This window comes from Prorops nasuta, unplaced genomic scaffold (genome assembly GCF_024137725.1).
Source record: "Prorops nasuta isolate Cenicafe-Biocafe unplaced genomic scaffold, Cenicafe_Pnas_1.2 PNAS00016, whole genome shotgun sequence".
Classification (NCBI taxonomy): domain Eukaryota; kingdom Metazoa; phylum Arthropoda; class Insecta; order Hymenoptera; family Bethylidae; genus Prorops; species Prorops nasuta.
Genome location: NW_027116813.1, coordinates 1867962 through 1886804, shown reverse-complemented (window position 1 = coordinate 1886804; position 18843 = coordinate 1867962).

Here is an 18843-nt window from a genome sequence, read left to right as displayed (position 1 = left end):
TGGGGTAAGGGAGTGCTTATATAGGGGCTAGGGTAACTCACTTTGGTTCAGGGAGTAGTTATAAGGGATTAGGGTAACTCACTTGGGGTCAGGGATTACTTATAAAGGGGCTATGGTAACTCACTTGGGGTCAGGGAGTACTTCTATGGGACTAGGGTAACTCACTTGCGGTCAGAGAGTACATATAAAGGGGCTAGGATAACTAACTTGGGGTAAGGGATTGCTTATATAGGGGCTAGGGTAACCCACTTGGGGTCAGGGAGTACTTCTGTGGGATTAGGGTAACTCACTTGGGGTCTGGGAGTACTTCTATGGGACTAAGGTAACTCACTTGAGGTCAGGGAGTACTTATATGGGACTTGGGTAACTCACAAGGGTCAGGGAGTACTTATAAAGGGGCTAGGGTAATTTACTTCGGCGTCAGGGAGTACTTCTATGGGACTAGGGTAACTCACTTGGGGTCAGGGACTACTTTTATGGGACTAGGGTAACTCACATGGGGTCAGGGAGTACTTATAAAGGGGCTAGGGTAACTCACTTTGGGTCTAGGAGTACTTATATTGGACTAGGGTAACTCACTTGCGGTCAGAGAGTACATATAAAGGGGCTAGGATAACTCACTTGGGGTCAGGTAGTATTTATTTGGGACTAAGGTAACTCACTTGGGGTGACGGATTACTTATATGGGACTAGGGTAACTCAACTGGGGTCAGGGAGTACTTATAAAGGGGCTAGGATAACTCACTTGGGGTCAGGGAGTACTTATAAAGGGGCTAGGATAACTTACTTCGGCGTCAGGGAGTACTTCTATGGGACTAGGGTAACTCACTTGGGGTCAGGGACTACTTTTATGGGACTAGGGTAACTCACATGGGGTCAGGGAGTACTTATAAAGGGGCTAGGGTAACTCACTTTGGGTCTAGGAGTACTTATAATGGACTAGGGTAACTCACTTGCGGTCAGAGAGTACATATAAAGGGGCTAGGATAACTCACTTGGGGTCAGGGAGTACTTATAAAGGTGATATGGTAACTCACTTGGGGTCAGGGAGTACTTCTATGGGACTAGGGTAACTCACTTGGGGTCAGGGAGTACTTCTATGGGACTAGGGTAACTCACTTGCGGTCAGAGAGTACATATAAAGGGGCTAGGATAACTCACTTGGGGTCAGGGAGTACTTATAAAGGTGATATGGTAATTCACTTGGGGTCAGGGAGTACTTATAAAGGGGCTAGGGTAACTCACTTGGGGTCAGGGAGTACTTATAAAGGGGCTAGGATAACTCACTTCGGCGTCAGGGAGTACTTATAAAGGTGATATGGTAACTCACTTGGGGTCAGGGAGTACTTCTATGGGACTAGGGTAACTCACTTGGGGTCAGGGAGTACTTCTATGGGACTAGGGTAACTCACTTGGGGTCAGGGAGTACTTCTATGGGACTAGGGTAACTCACTTGCGGTCAGAGAGTACATATAAAGGGGCTAGGATAACTCACTTGGGGTCAGGGAGTACTTATAAAGGTGATATGGTAACTCACTTGGGGTCAGGGAGTACTTATAAAGGGGCTAGGGTAACTCACTTGGGGTCAGGGAGTACTTATAAAGGGGCTAGGATAACTCACTTCGGCGTCAGGGAGTACTTCTATGGGACTTGGGTAACTCACTTGGGGTCAGGGAGTACTTATATGAGACTAAGGTAACTCACATGGGGTCAGGGAGTACTTATAAAGGGGCTAGGATAACTCACTTCGGCGTCAGGGACTACTTCTATGGGACTAGGGTAACTCACTTGGGGCCAGGGACTACTTTTATGGGACTAGGGTAACTCACTTGGGGTCTGGGAGTAATTATATGGGACTAAGGTAACTCACATGGGGACAGGGAGTACTTATATGGGACTAGGGTAACTCACATGGGGTCAGGGAGTACTTATAAAGGGGCTAGGGTAACTCACTTTGGGTCTAGGAGTACTTATATTGGACAAGGGTAACTCACTTGCGGTCAGAGAGTACATATAAAGGGGCTAGGATAACTCAATTGGGGTCAGGGAGTACTTATAAAGGTGATATGGTAACTCACTTGGTGCCAGGGAGTACTTCTATTGGACTAGGGTAACTCACTTGCGGTCAGAGAGTACATATAAAGGGGCTGGGATAACTAACTTGGGGTAAGGGAGTGCTTATATAGGGGCTAGGGTAACTCACTTTGGTTCAGGGAGTAGTTATAAGAGATTAGGGTAACTCACTTGGGGTCAGGGATTACTTATAAAGGGGCTATGGTAACTCACTTGGGGTCAGGGAGTACTTCTATGGAACTAGGGTAACTCACTTGCGGTCAGAGAGTACATATAAAGGGGCTAGGATAACTAACTTGGGGTAAGGGATTGCTTATATAGGGGCTAGGGTAACTCACTTGGGGTCAGGGAGTACTTCTGTGGGATTAGGGTAACTCACTTGGGGTCTGGGAGTACTTCTATGGGACTAAGGTAACTCAACTGGGGTCAGGGAGTACTTATAAAGGGGCTAGGATAACTCACTTGGGGTCAGGGAGTACTTATAAAGGGGCTAGGATAACTTACTTCGGCGTCAGGGAGTACTTCTATGGGACTAGGGTAACTCACTTGGGGTCAGGGACTACTTTTATGGGACTAGGGTAACTCACATGGGGTCAGGGAGTACTTATAAAGGTGATATGGTAACTCACTTGGGGTCAGGGAGTACTTCTATGGGACTAGGGTAACTCACTTGGGGTCTGGGAGTACTTCTCTGGGACTAGGGTAACTCACATGGGGTCAGGGAGTACTTATAAAGGGGCTAGGGTAACTCACTTTGGGTCAAGGAGTACTTATATTGGACTAGGGTAACTCACTTGCGGTCAGAGTGTACTAATAAATAGGCTAGGATAACTCACATGGGGTCAGGGAGTACTTATAAAGGGGCTACGGTAACTCACTTTGAGTCAAGGAGTACTTATATTGGACTAGGGTAACACACTTGCGGTCAGAGAGTACATATAAAGGGGCTAGGATAACTAACTTGGGGTCAGGGAGTACTTCTATGGGACTAGGGTAACTCACTTGCGGTCAGAGAGTACATATAAAGGGGCTAGGGTAACTCACTTTGGGTCTAGGAGTACTTATATTGGACTAGGGTAACTCACTTGCGGTCAGAGAGTACTGTTGTGGTTCTATCGCTGATTCACGACAAACTCGAAATTCTTTTGTATAATAAAGTTTATTGACGTTTGATTTACAATGTTTCTTCTTTATACAAATTGATAACCAGAGCTATGAGCTAGATAATTATAGTTTTAAGAGACAAGGGATTGCCTGGATAAGTTTAAGAGATAAGAGGACTGAAGGTCCTAGGAGACTCGACTTGTTCCTTCTAGCTTTTGACTCGAACTGATTTTTGGGGCTGCACGTTTGGGGCTCCTACCCTCAAAGTGCAGCGTCAAACATTACCTTATATGGTAACATTTGCGGGTCCCAATGGTCAAATGCGTCATTGTTCTAGAACATTCGACTGCCGTCGAAGTGCATTTTGCCACGTGTCGGGACTTAGCCTTGGCGACTGTGTGAACGAGCTGCGTCTGGCGCTTCGTATTACATTTAGGAATTTGTCGCTTTTAGGAGTATCTCTCCTTTACAATGAGGCTATTGATATTTTAATATAATCATGATAGATTTAGAGTTATTAATTATATCTTTAAATGATAATAATATTAATAATATTAATTATATAATGCTTATTGTAGCAATGAGTTATGTATGTTTATTCTATGTACATAACACCCCTCCCCCCCTGGAAAAAGAGGGTGGGTGGTTAATAATCGGGGTTGTATTGAAGGTTTACTGCTTGCTCAGGTGTGACGATGATCATGTGCGTCGGGGCAGCGTCGTCCGTTGCTGGGGCGGCGGCGTCATCTGTTACGATGGCATAGGATGGCAATGCCTGTATTGACCTGAGTCTTGGCTTAGGTTTTGGTCTTCTGTGGAGATATCGCCAGATTATGTAAATGGTTAATCCTATGATGATTAACGTTGTAGTAGAATATGAGATGGCCATATGTTGATAGGTGTGGTGTTGTCCTAGGTCTTCGTTTTGTACATCCTTTTTCAGCTGTTTTAACTGGATGCTGAGCGTGTTGAGGTCGTTGACCTTGTTCAGGATGTTATGCAGCCTGGGAATTTTGGTTGTGTTGATTGCTGCTACGTAGTTTTCAGGATCTATGGCTCTCAAAGAGAAATTATAGTGCGGGATATAGTGCTTATGTTTGTTGGGCTTGGAGGTTTGTACGGGTTCCAAAACAAAATCAGTAGCTGTTAGGATACAATTTTTATATAAATTTATTACTCCGGAGCCCATTAATTCTATATTATAAGTAGGTTTTTGTTTGCAGATTACTTCTACAATTTCTAATCGCGGTGTGGAGTATATCCACGAGGCTTGGTTTTTCATGGGAATTAGCATCGGTTGCACTAAATGTATAAGTTTATGCTCGCACGTATTTATATCTATGTATTTTAAGTATAATGCAATTTCGCATGGATTAATTGTCTTTATTTTGTTGGATGGTTTATCCGTTGGACAGAAATATTTATCTTTTATCGTATAACATTTTTGTAGTTCGTCTTCATTATACTCTGTATAGTGCTCAGCAATGCTGTCTATTGCTATGTATTCCTGTCTTAAATCTATTATGGAGTGTAATGTTGTAGAATTCTGAATAGGGATTGGAATTGGATATATTTGCAAGAGATCGAATTCTTTGGGCGTTATTAGAGGTATGTGAAATACTACAATTAGTTTGTTGGTTTTGGTATAAATTGTGGGTTTCATTAGTTTTGAAATTAAATGTATATTTAGTGTTTCTAATGGAAAAGGGAATTGCGTGCCAGGAGGGATGTGAGGGATCGCATCTTTAAGGTATTCGAGAATTTTTGTATATCGAATAATTTTTGGATTTATTACTCCTTGGCTCGCCTGTATTACGAAATTTAGTAAGTGTTCCGTGTCTATCATTAATTCTTCGGATGTAAGATTAATGTTATATAGAGCTTCTCGCTCGTCCGCTTGGGCTTCTAGATCACGTACTGTTTTCATCAGCATTTTTTCGATCGCATCTATTTTATGTATCGTGTTATTATAAGTTTCTATAGTTTGGTCGATAATTTGTATTTGTTTTAAGAGTGCTATTCTGTTGGTCTCTACTGTTTGATCTATGCTTTGTAGATGTTTATTTATTTCTTCTTCGTCGTTACTGTCCATTATTCCGAATAAAATTTTTCCGATTGATCCTACTCCGTTTGCTAGTCCTCGTTTGTTTCTTTCTTGGTGTAATGTTATTTCATCTATTTCGTCTAGGTTCTTTTCGGCTTTCTCTAGCTTGTAGACGGTATCAATAACGGGGTGTTTACAGATTTTTCTTCCTTCTTGTTTGTAGCAAAGGGTTTGATCATATAGGAATTTGTCTACTTGCGCGAGTCTTTGGCGATATTCTACTATGTCGGTGATTATCACTAATTTCCATTTTTCTTTATAAAAATTGACCGTGCCGAATTTTTCATAAAATAGTCCCGGTTGACCTTTGATGGGAATGTTTTGGACTTGCTGGGAGCTTCCGTGGATCGTTATGACCATAAGGGTCAGCATGCACCTATAATAAAGGGTAAGTGTGGTTAATTGTGGAGTTTTAATGTGAAAAAATTTTAACAAGTTTTATTTTTTACTGGGAGTTATTTTAGTCGGTCGCGAAGGTGCGTCTGGTTCGTAGACATTGGGTCAGCGTTTTTGCGTGAATTTGCGCGAAGTGGGGAATGGACTATATATTAGTGGTTTCCGTACGGGGAATTTCATTTCTATTCTCAAAGTTCGGAAACCGACAGTGACATGGCTGTACAAATTTACAAGCGAAAGGATATGTATGACCGAGGGGAGATTGACGGCCAGGGGCGTCGCCTTTTCTTAAGGCTGGATAATGGTGAGTGTTTCTCTCTTTTTTTTTTTTTGTTTTAGTTTTTGTTTCTACTTAATTTTAATTTCGTTGTTTCTATCCCTTTTCTTTTGTTTATTTAGTCATAATTTTCAACGTGGGTGCGATGCAGTTCCGGAGGATGTGCCGAAAGTCGGACCGCATCCAGAGGCATCACGAGTGGGATTATGACTGCCTGGAGGATAGCTTCTGGGTCGTCTTCGACCTGTTTGGGATAAGGTGGCTCCAGTACACCGGGGTGGAGCCCTACCGTGGTTGGGGGTACCCCAACCAGCAGGTTGAGGGGTGGACGGGTCCACCCTTGGAGGAAAATGATGTCCTCCGATACCATGGCTTAATTTAGCAAAAAAAAAAATTTTTTTTTTTTGTATCTTAAAAATTCAAACAAATGTATTTATATTAAAAAAAAAATTCTTTGTTTAACAATTGTCAGAGACGGTGAGGTGATTTCTTTGTTCTTGAATAAATTTCAATTTATTTAAAATGTATGTCTAATTTCTAATTTTAGTACCTTTCCCTGATATTTAAGTTTTAGAGATAGTTAGGGCAAGAAGAAGGAGGGAGAAATTAGAGAAATTCTAATAATAATAAGGGAGGGGAAAAGTTATAAAAATATCTTAGGGATTAAAATTATGTATATATATCTCTTTCCCCTTTTTTTTTTTTAATCGAGCTTTACTTATTAATTGTAACGAAAATATTTAAGAGTTGATTTTGATAAAAAAAAAATTGGTAAGGTTGATTATTCATAAAATTTAATTATTAGGGTTAGATAATTCTAGTGGTAGTAGCATATAGAATTGATTTAATTTTAATAGTAATTATAAGAGTAAATTGTAGTAGGAAATTGATTAGGGTGATGGGAAAAGGAGGTGAGAGAGGATGGTATGTGTGGGTGGTTGAGTCGGTAACTACACGTGATACGGCTTTAGCCTATTGACGTGGGTCACGATTTTCTTTTTACCCACTGCTAACTTATAATTTAACTCGCTTAGTTTTGCGGTTATGGTATAAGGACCGTCGTATAGGGGTTCCAATTTCTTCGGTCTTCCAGCGCGAATCATTTCTCGCTTTAACAATACTTGGTCTCCTACTTCGTAATTTGATTCTTGTGTATTGTGATCGTAATAGATCTTCGATTTTTCCTTTTCCCATATTAATTGGTCTTTCATTATGTTACCCGTTAAGCGAATTCTTTCGCGGAGCTCGTTATAGTAATCTTCAAATGTATACGTAGGTTGCGGCGGATATTTGAGCGTGGTCGGTAATTCAACCTCGCGTCCGAATAGCAGTGAAAAAGGCGTTCGGCCTGTAGCTGTGTGTGGCGTAGTGTTATAGGTGAACATGGCGTAGGGTAACCATTCGTCCCAGTTATCTAAATCTTCGTTGACAAAGTTTTTTAAGTACGACGCCAATGTTCGGTGCGACCGTTCTAGCGCACCATTTGACTGTGGGTGGTATGCCGTGGTCTGTATTTTGTCAATTTTTAATAGCTTACAGACGTCCTTAAATAGGTTACTTAGAAAGTTAGTACCCTGGTCAGTTAGAACCTTTTGGGGTAACCCGTAAGAAAAAATGATCCTTTCAACGAATAGTCGTGCCACAGTAGAGGCTGACTGGTCTTGAATTGGTAAGGCTATGCTGTATCTTGTAAAAAGGTCTTGGAAGGTTAAGGCATACTTGTTTCCTTGTTTGGTCGCAGGGTATGGTCCTATTATATCTAGGGCGACCTTTTCGAAGGGTTCTACTGGCGTGTCTGTTATCTGCATTGGTGCACGTTTCACGTTGCCTGTTTTATTGCGCTGGCACTTGTCACATTTTTTTATGTATTCTTCGATGTCCTTTTTCATATTTGGCCATACGTGTTTAATTTTAATTCTTTGCAGGGTTCTATTTACGCCTTCATGTCCTCCGAATGGAGTATCGTGATACTCGTAAAGGATTTGATTTATCATTGTGGGAGTATAGGTCGATGATTTCTCATCAGCTGTTTCTTCCTCGGCGTCGGAGTTAGCTGAGGTTGCATCTTCGTTTGAGTCGGTTGGCCTTGGGGCGGCTTGCCGTGCTCTGGAGCGCGTGGTCACGTATATACGACTTAGCGCATCTGCGTTTGTATTCTGAGTACCTGGTTTGTATCTAATTTCGTAATCGTACTCGGCTAACTTTAATCTCCAACGCATCAATCTGGAGCCTGGGTTTTCTACATTGAAAAGCCAAGTAAGTGGTTGATGATCGGTGATGATGGTAAATCTAGTACCATATAAGTAAGGTCGAAAATTTTGTACAGCCCAAACTATAGCTGCTAATTCTTTTTCCGTGGTGCTGTAGTTTACTTCGGCCTTGTTAAGCGTTCTGCTGGCGTAAGCAACGGGGAGGTCTTTGCCTACCTCGCCTTGCGATAACACGGCTCCTATTGCTTTATTGGAGGCGTCCGTGGTCAGAATGAAAGGAAGATGAAAGTCTGGATACTGTAAAAGTGGTGCAGTAGTCAATCTTTCCTTTAGATTTTCAAATGATGATTGTTCTAGGGAGGTCCAGTTGAACTTCACTCCTTTCTTTAATAGGTTCGTCATGGGTTTCGACAGGTCAGCAAAATGGTCAATGAACCTTCGGTAATAGCCTGCTAGGCCTAAAAAGGATTGTACGTCCTTTACGCTCTTGGGTGCTGGAAAATTTTTTACAGCTTCTATTTTAGTTGGGTCTGGAGAGATGCCTTTGTCCGTAATTATATGACCCAGGTAACAAGTTTCCTTGCAAAGGAAACGGCATTTTTCCGGTTGCAGCTTTAGAGTATTTTCACGCAGTCGAATGAACACTTGTTTCAGTCTTTTGTTGTGCTCTATTAGAGTAGGGGCGTGAATTACTATGTCGTCAAGGTAAACGAAACATTGGATCCCTTGGAGTCCGGATAATACGGTGTTCATTAAACGTTGAAACGTAGCTGGCGCGTTTTTCAATCCAAAGGGCATGCGGTTGTACTCGTAGTGCCCTAGGGGTGTGGAGAAGGCTGTTTTTTCCTTGTCTTCTTCGGCCATGCCTATCTGGTGAAATCCAGAGGCTAGGTCAAGGGTGGTGAAATATTTCGAGTGGCCTAGTTGGTCCAATATTTCGGTGATGTTTGGCAATGGATAGGCATCACCTATAGTAGCTTCGTTTAGCTTGCGAAAATCTACGACGATGCGCATTTTTATATTTCCTTGTGCATCGGGTTTCTTGGGTACCACGAGCAGTGGCGCGTTCCACTGGCTTCGGCTCGGCCGTACTATTCCGTCAGCTTCTAGCTGAAAAATTTGTTTATCAATTTCTTGTTTATGCTTTTCAGGTAACCTATAGGGTTTTTTAAAGATAGGTTTGGTATTTTCTACCAAAGTAATGGTATGTTTTACCGCTTCAGTGGTGAGGAGTTTGTCACCTTCTAAGTGAAATATATCATTGTATTCCTCACAGAGTTCTGTTAGAGTGCGCAATTCTTCCTGATTTAAATGATTTAGTTCTAATTGAGACTTTAACCGGGCGAGTCGATCGCTGGCGCAGTTATTGACAGCGTATACGGTTATGGGTACAGAAGGGTCGTCGCCCTGAGTCGGTGGACTCGGGATATCTTCTAACACAACTGTAGGCAAGGGTATCTCTAGTTCTTTCTCCGTGATGTTCAAAATGCTGACGCAGCAGGTAGAGTTGGTTGGCCTAGTGGCACAGTTACCTATATACACTCCAGGTAGTATTTGGTGTCCGTTTACAATGCCGTCTTGTTTACTATCTGTTAACGCGGCTACTAGTGTTTGGGATCTCGGTTTTAGTGATACCGTCCGTGATACTACTTGTTTCATTGGCCAGGTGTGTCCCAGCATCGTCAAGGACACGTCCTTTTCATAATGGAAACTGTTTCTTTTCCAGAAATCCATACCGATTAGTCCGTCGGCTATTAGCGAAAAGGTGTCTGGTACTATTTGAAATTTATGGGTTATAGTGTATTTTCCGACTTTTACGTGTAGGTAAACTGATCCAAGCGTCTTTACAGGTGTTCCACTTATTCCTGTTAGCGTAATCGGGGTTTTGTCAGCTATCGTTTCCTTGCGCAGGACTTTTATTTTAATTATGGAGACATCGGCTCCAGTATCGAAGAGTAAGGTTGCTGGTCGTATGAATTCAGCGGCTTGTACTTCGATCAGATTTTTTATGGGAGTACATAATACCATATTAGCGGTTAGATTTCCTACAGGTGTTGGTCGATTCAAGTTTTCATTAACTGGCTGCTCTGAATTATTGGCATTCTGTTGAGCTTCTCTTTCTCGCTTTGCTTTTAGGGTGCGGCACTCTTGGACAGTGTGTCCTGGTTTTTTACAATAATTGCAAGAGGTGGATACTTTGTTAACAGAAGATGAGTGACTCTGAGTCCGTTTTGCGTTGCTAAGTCTCGCGTAGCATTTTTCGGCTACATGTCCTTTCCTATCGCAGCGTTTGCAATGGAGGTGCGAATTATTCCGTTGTCCGGAGGATCGTTGTTGTCCTTGGTGATCGCGTCTGCCATGAGTCGAGCCCTGTTGAGTTCTGTACTCTTCGTCGGAGCGAGTCAAGGATTCGCGATCGATTGCGATAGCAATTGATTCTCTGAAAGTTGCGCTCTCGCATGATGCTACCATAACTTGGAGTTTAAAATTCAATCCTTTTATGAATTGATGCTTCGCTTGTTGCGTTAACAATTCTTCTATGGCTTCGTTTTTAGCCGGATCATTTGCTGGCGTGATGCATCTTTCTTTCAAACCTGATAATATATCTTCTAGTCGGGAAGCATAGGATCGCACCGATTCATCTTTTCCTTGTCGGCATCGATTTAAACTATTTTGGATGGTCGCGGTAGACCGTCGGGGTTTGAACGCTTCTTCTAATTCTCGTATTAGTTTTTCGATGTTTTCGATTACTTTGTGCTTAGTTTCAGTATAAGCTTTGCCTCTTAGTATTGTGAATCTAACCTGCCGTAGAAATTCGTCTCTATCTAACGGGTGTAGATTTTGATTTGCCATAACTATAAAATTCACAAACGGTTCTAGCTCGTCTGGGTCTCCTTTGTATTTTGGGATTCTTCCGAGAGTTACATGTAGGGAAGCATATCCGTGGTGAGGTTCTTCTTCTTCCTCATCGTCTAGATCTGGCACGTATCGAGGTCTTTCGCAGGGAGTCACATACGATGTTCTTTGTGCCGGTCTTGCCGTGGAGGTCCTCGCGGGGAACCTATTAAAATTTTGGCGTAGCCTGGAGAGTTCGTCTCTCAGTCTCGCGTTTTCTTCTTCAATTGCGCTAATTTCGCGGGGCCTTATGCTGTTGTGTAATCTTCTAATTTCAGCATCTATGGCGCTAGGAGGTATGCTCTCGTCAAGAGGAATCGTGTTTGTTGGTGCGTCTTCTATTCTGACAGGCGGACGTTCCGCGGTGTAACTATGATCTAATTCTGGGGCGTCGTTATTCGCGTTGCCACGGTGAGCCATAGTTAGTCTATTCCGTCTTCGCGTATTTACGTTTCGAAATGGGGTTCCTTCGTCGGTTTCCCTAAGAGTACGCAAAGTTCTATTCCCTAATTGAGAGATGCAACTGTCTATCTCTCGGGAGATTGAAACACGATTTGGTCGAGGTACACTATGTGTCGCGGGAGTTAAGCTGGGTTCAGATTGAGTTCGGTCTAAATTATCGGGATTACGGTACATGGAAAAAATTTAGTACTACGAACGCTATGGGCTCGCGGTTACAATGTTCACAAATAAAATTGCTACTGATATGATTGGTGCCGTACTCACCAAAAGCTCATTTTCACTGGTTGGCTGGCTGCAAGTTCTGCTGGTTTCCAGTCGTTGATTTCTTGTAGTCGTGAGGTAGTATGCGGGGTGAACCTCGAAGTTGTGGGTTTGTCGCTCCGTTGCTGAGAAAGGCGAAGTTGGCGGATGTCTCGTTGAGTATCGATGATCATCCACGTCGATTCGTCCTTGTAGAGGTTGGTCGATCAGAGAAATAAATTTTCCTGATTTTCCTTGGGATGAAGATTTATGTAGGTTTGATCTTCACCAGTCAACGGATCCCACCGCTGCCACCAGTTTGTTGTGGTTCTATCGCTGATTCACGACAAACTCGAAATTCTTTTGTATAATAAAGTTTATTGACGTTTGATTTACAATGTTTCTTCTTTATACAAATTGATAACCAGAGCTATGAGCTAGATAATTATAGTTTTAAGAGACAAGGGATTGCTTGGATAAGTTTAAGAGATAAGAGGACTGAAGGTCCTAGGAGACTCAACTTGTTCCTTCTAACTTTTGACTCGAACTGATTTTTGGGGCTGCACGTTTGGGGCTCCTACCCTCAAAGTGCAGCGTCAAACATTACCTTATATGGTAACATTTGCGGGTCCCAATGGTCAAATGCGTCATTGTTCTAGAACATTCGACTGCCGTCGAAGTGCATTTTGCCAGGTGTCGGGACTTAGCCTTGGCGACTGTTTGAACGAGCTGCGTCTGGCGCTTCGTATTACATTTAGGAATTTGTCGCTTTTAGGAGTATCTCTCCTTTACAATGAGGCTATTGATATTTTAATATAATCATGATAGATTTAGAGTTATTAATTATATCTTTAAATGATAATAATATTAATAATATTAATTATATAATGCTTATTGTAGCAATGAGTTATGTATGTTTATTCTATGTACATAACAGTACATATAAAGGAGCTAGGATACCTCACTTGGGGTCAGGGAGTACTTCTATGGGACTAGGGTAACTCACTTGGGGTCAGGGAGTACTTCATGGGACTAGGGTAACTCACTTGCGGTCAGAGAGTACATATAAAGGGGCTAGGATAACTAACTTGGGGTAAGGGAGTGCTTATATAGGGGCTAGGGTAACTCACTTGGGGTCAGGGAGTACTTCTGTGGGATTAGGATAACTCACTTGGGGTCTGGGAGTACTTCTATGGGACTAGGGTAACTCACTTGGGGTATGGGAGTACAAATATGGGACTAAGGTAACTCACTTGGGGTCAGGGAGTACTTATAAAGGGGCTAGGGTAACTCACTTGGGGTCAGGGAGTACTTATAAAGGTGATATGGTAACTCACTTGGGGTCAGGGAGTACTTCTATGGGACTAGGGTAACTCACTTGGGGTCTGGGAGTACTTCTATGGGACTAGGGTAACTCACATGGGGTCAGGGAGTATTTATAAAGGGGCTAGGGTAACTCACTTTGGGTCAAGGAGTACTTCTATGGGACTAGGGTAACTCACTTGGGGTCAGGGACTACTTTTATGGGACTAGGGTAACTCACTTGGGGTCAGAGAGTACATATAAAGGGGCTAGGATAACTCACTTGGGGTCAGGGAGTACTTATAAAGGTGATATGGTAACTCACTTGGGGTCAGGGAGTACTTATATGGGACTAGGGTAACTCACTTGCGGTCAGAGAGTACATATAAAGGGGCTAGGATAACTCACTTGGGGTCAGGGAGTACTTCTATGGGAGTAGGGTAACTCACTTGCGGTCAGAGAGTACATATAAAGGGGCTAGGATAACTAACTTGGGGTAAGGGATTGCTTATATAGGGGCTAGGGTAACTCACTTGGGGTCAGGGAGTACTTCTGTGGGATTGGGGTAACTCACTTGGGGTCTGGGAGTACTTCTATGGGACTAGGGTAACTTACTTGGGGTCTGGGAGTACTTATATGGGACTAAAGTAACTCACTTGGGGTCAGGGATTACTTATCAAGGGGCTAGGGTAACTCACTTTGGGTGAAGGAGTACTTATATAGGACTAGGGTAACTCACTTGCGGTCAGAGAGTACATATAAAGGGGCTAGGATAACTAACTTGGGGTAAGGGATTGCTTATATAGGGGCTAGGGTAACTCACTTGGGGTCAGGGAGTACTTCTGTGGGATTGGGGTAACTCACTTGGGGTCTGGGAGTACTTCTATGGGACTAGGGTAACTTACTTGGGGTCTGGGAGTACTTATATGGGACTAAAGTAACTCACTTGGGGTCAGGGATTACTTATCAAGGGGCTAGGGTAACTCACTTTGGGTGAAGGAGTACTTATATAGGACTAGGGTAACTCACTTGCGGTCAGAGAGTACATATAAATGGGCTTGGATAACTCACTTGGGGTCAGGGAGTACTTCTATGGGACTAGGGTAACTCACTTGGGGTCTGGGAGTACTTATATGGGACTAGGGTAACTCACTTGCGGTCAGAGAGTACATATAAAGGGGCTAGGATAACTAACTTGGGGTAAGGGAGTGCTTATATAGGGGCTAGGGTAACTCACTTTGGTTCAGGGAGTAGTTATAAGGGATTAGGGTAACTCACTTGGGGTCAGGGATTACTTATAAAGGGGCTATGGTAACTCACTTGGGTCAGGGAGTACTTCTATGGGACTAGGGTAACTCACTTGCGGTCAGAGAGTACATACAAAGGGGCTAGGATAACTCACTTGGGGCCAGGGAGTACTTATAAAGGTGATATGGTAACTCACTTGGGGTCAGGGAGTACTTCTATGGGACTAGGGTAACTCACTTGGGGTCTGGGAGTACTTATATGGGACTAAGGTAACTCACTTGGGGTCAGGGAGTACTTATATGGGACTTGGGTAACTCACATGGGGTCAGGGAGTACTTATAAAGGGGCTAGGGTAACTCACTTTGGGTCTAGGAGTACTTATATTGGACTAGGGTAACTCACTTGCGGTCAGAGAGTACATATAAAGGGGCTAGGATAACTCACTTGGGGTCAGGGAGTATTTATATGGGACTAAGGTAACTCACTTGGGTCACGGATTACTTATATGGGACTAGGGTAACTCAACTGGGGTCAGGGAGTACTTATATGGGACTTGGGTAACTCACATGAGGTCAGGGAGTACTTATAAAGGGGCTAGGGTAACTCACTTGGGTCACGGATTACTTATATGGGACTAGGGTAACTCAACTGGGGTCAGGGAGTACTTATAAAGTGGCTAGAATAACTCACTTGGAGTCAGGGAGTACTTATAAAGGGGCTAGGATAACTTACTTCGGCGTCAGGGAGTACTTCTATGGGACTAGGGTAACTCACTAGGGGTCAGGGACTACTTTTATGGGACTAGGGTAACTCACATGGGGTCAGGGAGTACTTATAAAGGGGCTAGGGTAACTCACTTTGGGTCTAGGAGTACTTATATTGGACTAGGGTAACTCACTTGCGGTCAGAGAGTACATATAAAGGGGCTAGGATAACTCACTTGGGGTCAAGGAGTACTTATAAAGGTGATATGGTAACTCACTTGGGGTCAGGGAGTACTTATAAAGGGGCTAGGGTAACTCACTTGGGGTCAGGGAGTACTTATAAAGGGGCTAGGATAACTCACTTCGGCGTCAGGGAGTACTTCTATGGGACTAGGGTAACTCACTTGGTGTCAGGGAGTACTTATGTGGGACTAAGGTAACTCACATGGGGTCAGGGAGTACTTATAAAGGGGCTAGGATAACTCACTTCGGCGTCAGGGAGTACTTCTATGGGACTAGGGTAACTCACTTGGGGTCAGGGACTACTTTTATGGGACTAGGGTAACTCACTTGGGGTCTGGGAGTACTTATATGGGACTAGGGTAACTCACTTGCGGTCAGAGAGTACATATAAAGGGGCTAGGATAACTAACTTGGGGTAAGGGAGTGCTTATATAGGGGCTAGGGTAACTCACTTTGGTTCAGGGAGTAGTTATAAGGGATTAGTGTAACTCACTTGGGGTCAGGGATTACTTATAAAGGGGCTATGGTAACTCACTTGGAGTCAGGGAGTACTTCTATGGGACTAGGGTAACTCACTTGCGGTCAGGGAGTACATACAAAGGGGCTATGATAACTAACTTGGGGTAAGGGATTGCTTATATAGGGGCTGGGGTAACTCACTTGGGGTCAGGGAGTAATTCTGTGGGATTAGGGTAACTCACTTGGGGTCTGGGAGTACTTCTATGGGTCTAGGGTAACTTACTTGGGGTCTGGGAGTACTTATATGGGACTAAGGTAACTCACTTGGGGTCAGAGAGTACATATAAAGGGGCTAGGATAACTCACTTGGGGTCAGGGAGTACTTATAAAGGTGATATGGTAACTCACTTGGGGTCAGGGAGTACTTCTATGAGACTAGGGTAACTCACTTGGGGTCTGGGAGTACTTCTATGGGACTAGGGTAACTCACATGGGGTCAGGGAGTACTTATAAAGGTGATATGGTAACTCACTTGGGGTCAAGGAGTACTTATATTGGACTAGGGTAACTCACTTGCGATCAGAGAGTACATATAAAGGGGCTAGGATAACTAACTTGGGGTAAGGGAGTACTTATAAAGGGGCTAGGGTAACTCACATGGGGTCAGGGAGTACTTATAAAGGTGATATGGTAACTCACTTAGGCGTCAGGGAGTACTTCTATGGGACTGGGGTAACTCACTTAGGGTGAGGGACTACTTTTATGGGACTAGGGTAACTCACTTGGGGTCTGGGAGTACTTCTGTGGGATTGGGGTAACTCACTTGGGGTCAGGGAGTACTTATAAAGGGGCTAAGGTAACTCACTTGGGGTCAGGGAGTACTTATAAAGGTGATATGGTAACTCACTTGGGGTCAGGGAGTACTTCTATGGGACTAGGGTAACTCACTTGGGGTATGGGAGTGCTTATATGGGACTAAGGCAACTCATATGGGGTCAGGGAGTACTTATAAAGGGGCTAGGGTAACTCACTTCGGCGTCAGGGAGTACTTCTATGGGACTGGGGTAACTCACTTAGGGTCAGGGACTACTTTTATGGGACTAGGGTAACTCACTTGGGGTCTGGGAGTACTTATATGGGACTAAGGTAACTCACTTGGGGTCAGGGAGTACTTATAAAGGGGCTAGGGTAACTCACTTGGGGTCTGGGAGTACTTCTATGGGACTAGGGTAACTCACATGGGGTCAGGGAGTACTTATATGGGACTAAGGTAACTCACTTGGGGTCAGGGAGTACTTATAAAGGGGCTAGGGCAACTTACTTGGGGTCTGGGAGTACTTCTATGGGACTAGGGTAACTCACATGGGGTCAGGGAGTACTTCTATGGGACTAGGGTAACTCACTTGCGGTCAGAGAGTACATATAAAGGGGCTAGGATAACTAACTTGGGGTAAAGGATTGCTTATAGAGGGGCTAGGGTAACTCACTTGGGGTCAGGGAGTACTTCTGTGGGATTGGGGTAACTCACTTAGGGTCAGGGAGTACTTATAAAGGGGCTAGGGTAACTCACTTGGGGTCAGGGAGTACTTATAAAGGTGATATGATAACTCACTTGGGGTCAGGGAGTACTTCTATGGGACTAGGGTAACTCACTTGGGGTATGGGAGTGCTTATATGGGACTAAGGCAACTCATATGGGGTCAGGGAGTACTTATAAAGGGGCTAGGGTAACTCACTTCGGCGTCAGGGAGTACTTCTATGGGACTGGGGTAACTCACTTAGGGTCAGGGACTACTTTTATGGGACTAGGGTAACTCACTTGGGGTCTGGGAGTACTTATATGGGACTAAGGTAACTCACTTGGGGTCAGGGAGTACTTATAAAGGGGCTAGGGTAACTCGCTTGGGGTCAGGGAGTACTTATAAAGGTGATATGGTAACTCACTTGGGGTCAGGGAGTACTTCTATGGGACTAGGGTAACTCACTTGGGGTCTGGGAGTACTTCTATGGGACTAGGGTAACTCACATGGGGTCAGGGAGTATTTATAAAGGGGCTAGGGTAACTCACTTTGGGTCAAGGAGTACTTATATTGGACTAGGGTAACTCACTTGCGGTCAGAGTGTACTAATAATTGGGCTAGGATAACTCACATGGGGTCATGGAGTACTTATAAAGGGGCTACGGTAACTCACTTTGAGTCAAGGAGTACTTATATTGGACTAGGGTAACACACTTGCGGTCAGAGAGTACATATAAAGGGGCTAGGATAACTAACTTGGGGTCAGGGAGTACTTCTATGGGACTAGGGTAACTCACTTGCGGTCAGAGAGTACATATAAAGGGGCTAGGATAACTAACTTGGGGTAAGGGAGTGCTTTTATAAGGGCTAGGGTAACTCACTTGGGGTCAGGGAGTACTTCTGTGGGATTAGGGTAACTCACATGGGGTCAGGGAGTACTTCTATGGGACTAGGGTAACTCACTTGGGGTATGGGAGTGCTTATATGGGACTAAGGCAACTCACATGGGGTCAGGGAGTACTTATAAAGGGGCTAGGGTAACTCACTTCGGCGTCAGGGAGTACTTCTATGGGACTGGGTTAACTCACTTAGGGTCAGGGACTACTTTTATGGGACTAGGGTAACTCACTTGGGGTCTGGGAGTACATATATGGGACTAAGGTAACTCACTTGGGGTCAGGGAGTACTTCTATGGGACTAGGGTAACTCACTTGGGGTCTGGGAGTACTTCTATGGGACTAGGGTAACTCACATGGGGTCAGGGAGTATTTATAAAGGGGCTAGGGTAACTCACTTTGGGTCAAGGAGTACTTCTATGGGACTAGGGTAACTCACTTGGGGTCAGGGACTACTTTTATGGGACTAGGGTAACTCACTTGGGGTCAGAGAGTACAAATAAAGGGGCTAGGATAACTCACTTGGGGTCAGGGAGTACTTATAAAGGGGCTAGGGTAACTCACTTGGGGTCAGGGAGTACTTATAAAGGTGATATGGTAACTCACTTAGGCGTCAGGGAGTACTTCTATGGGACTGGGGTAACTCACTTAGGGTGAGGGACTACTTTTATGGGACTAGGGTAACTCACTTGGGGTCTGGGAGTACTTCT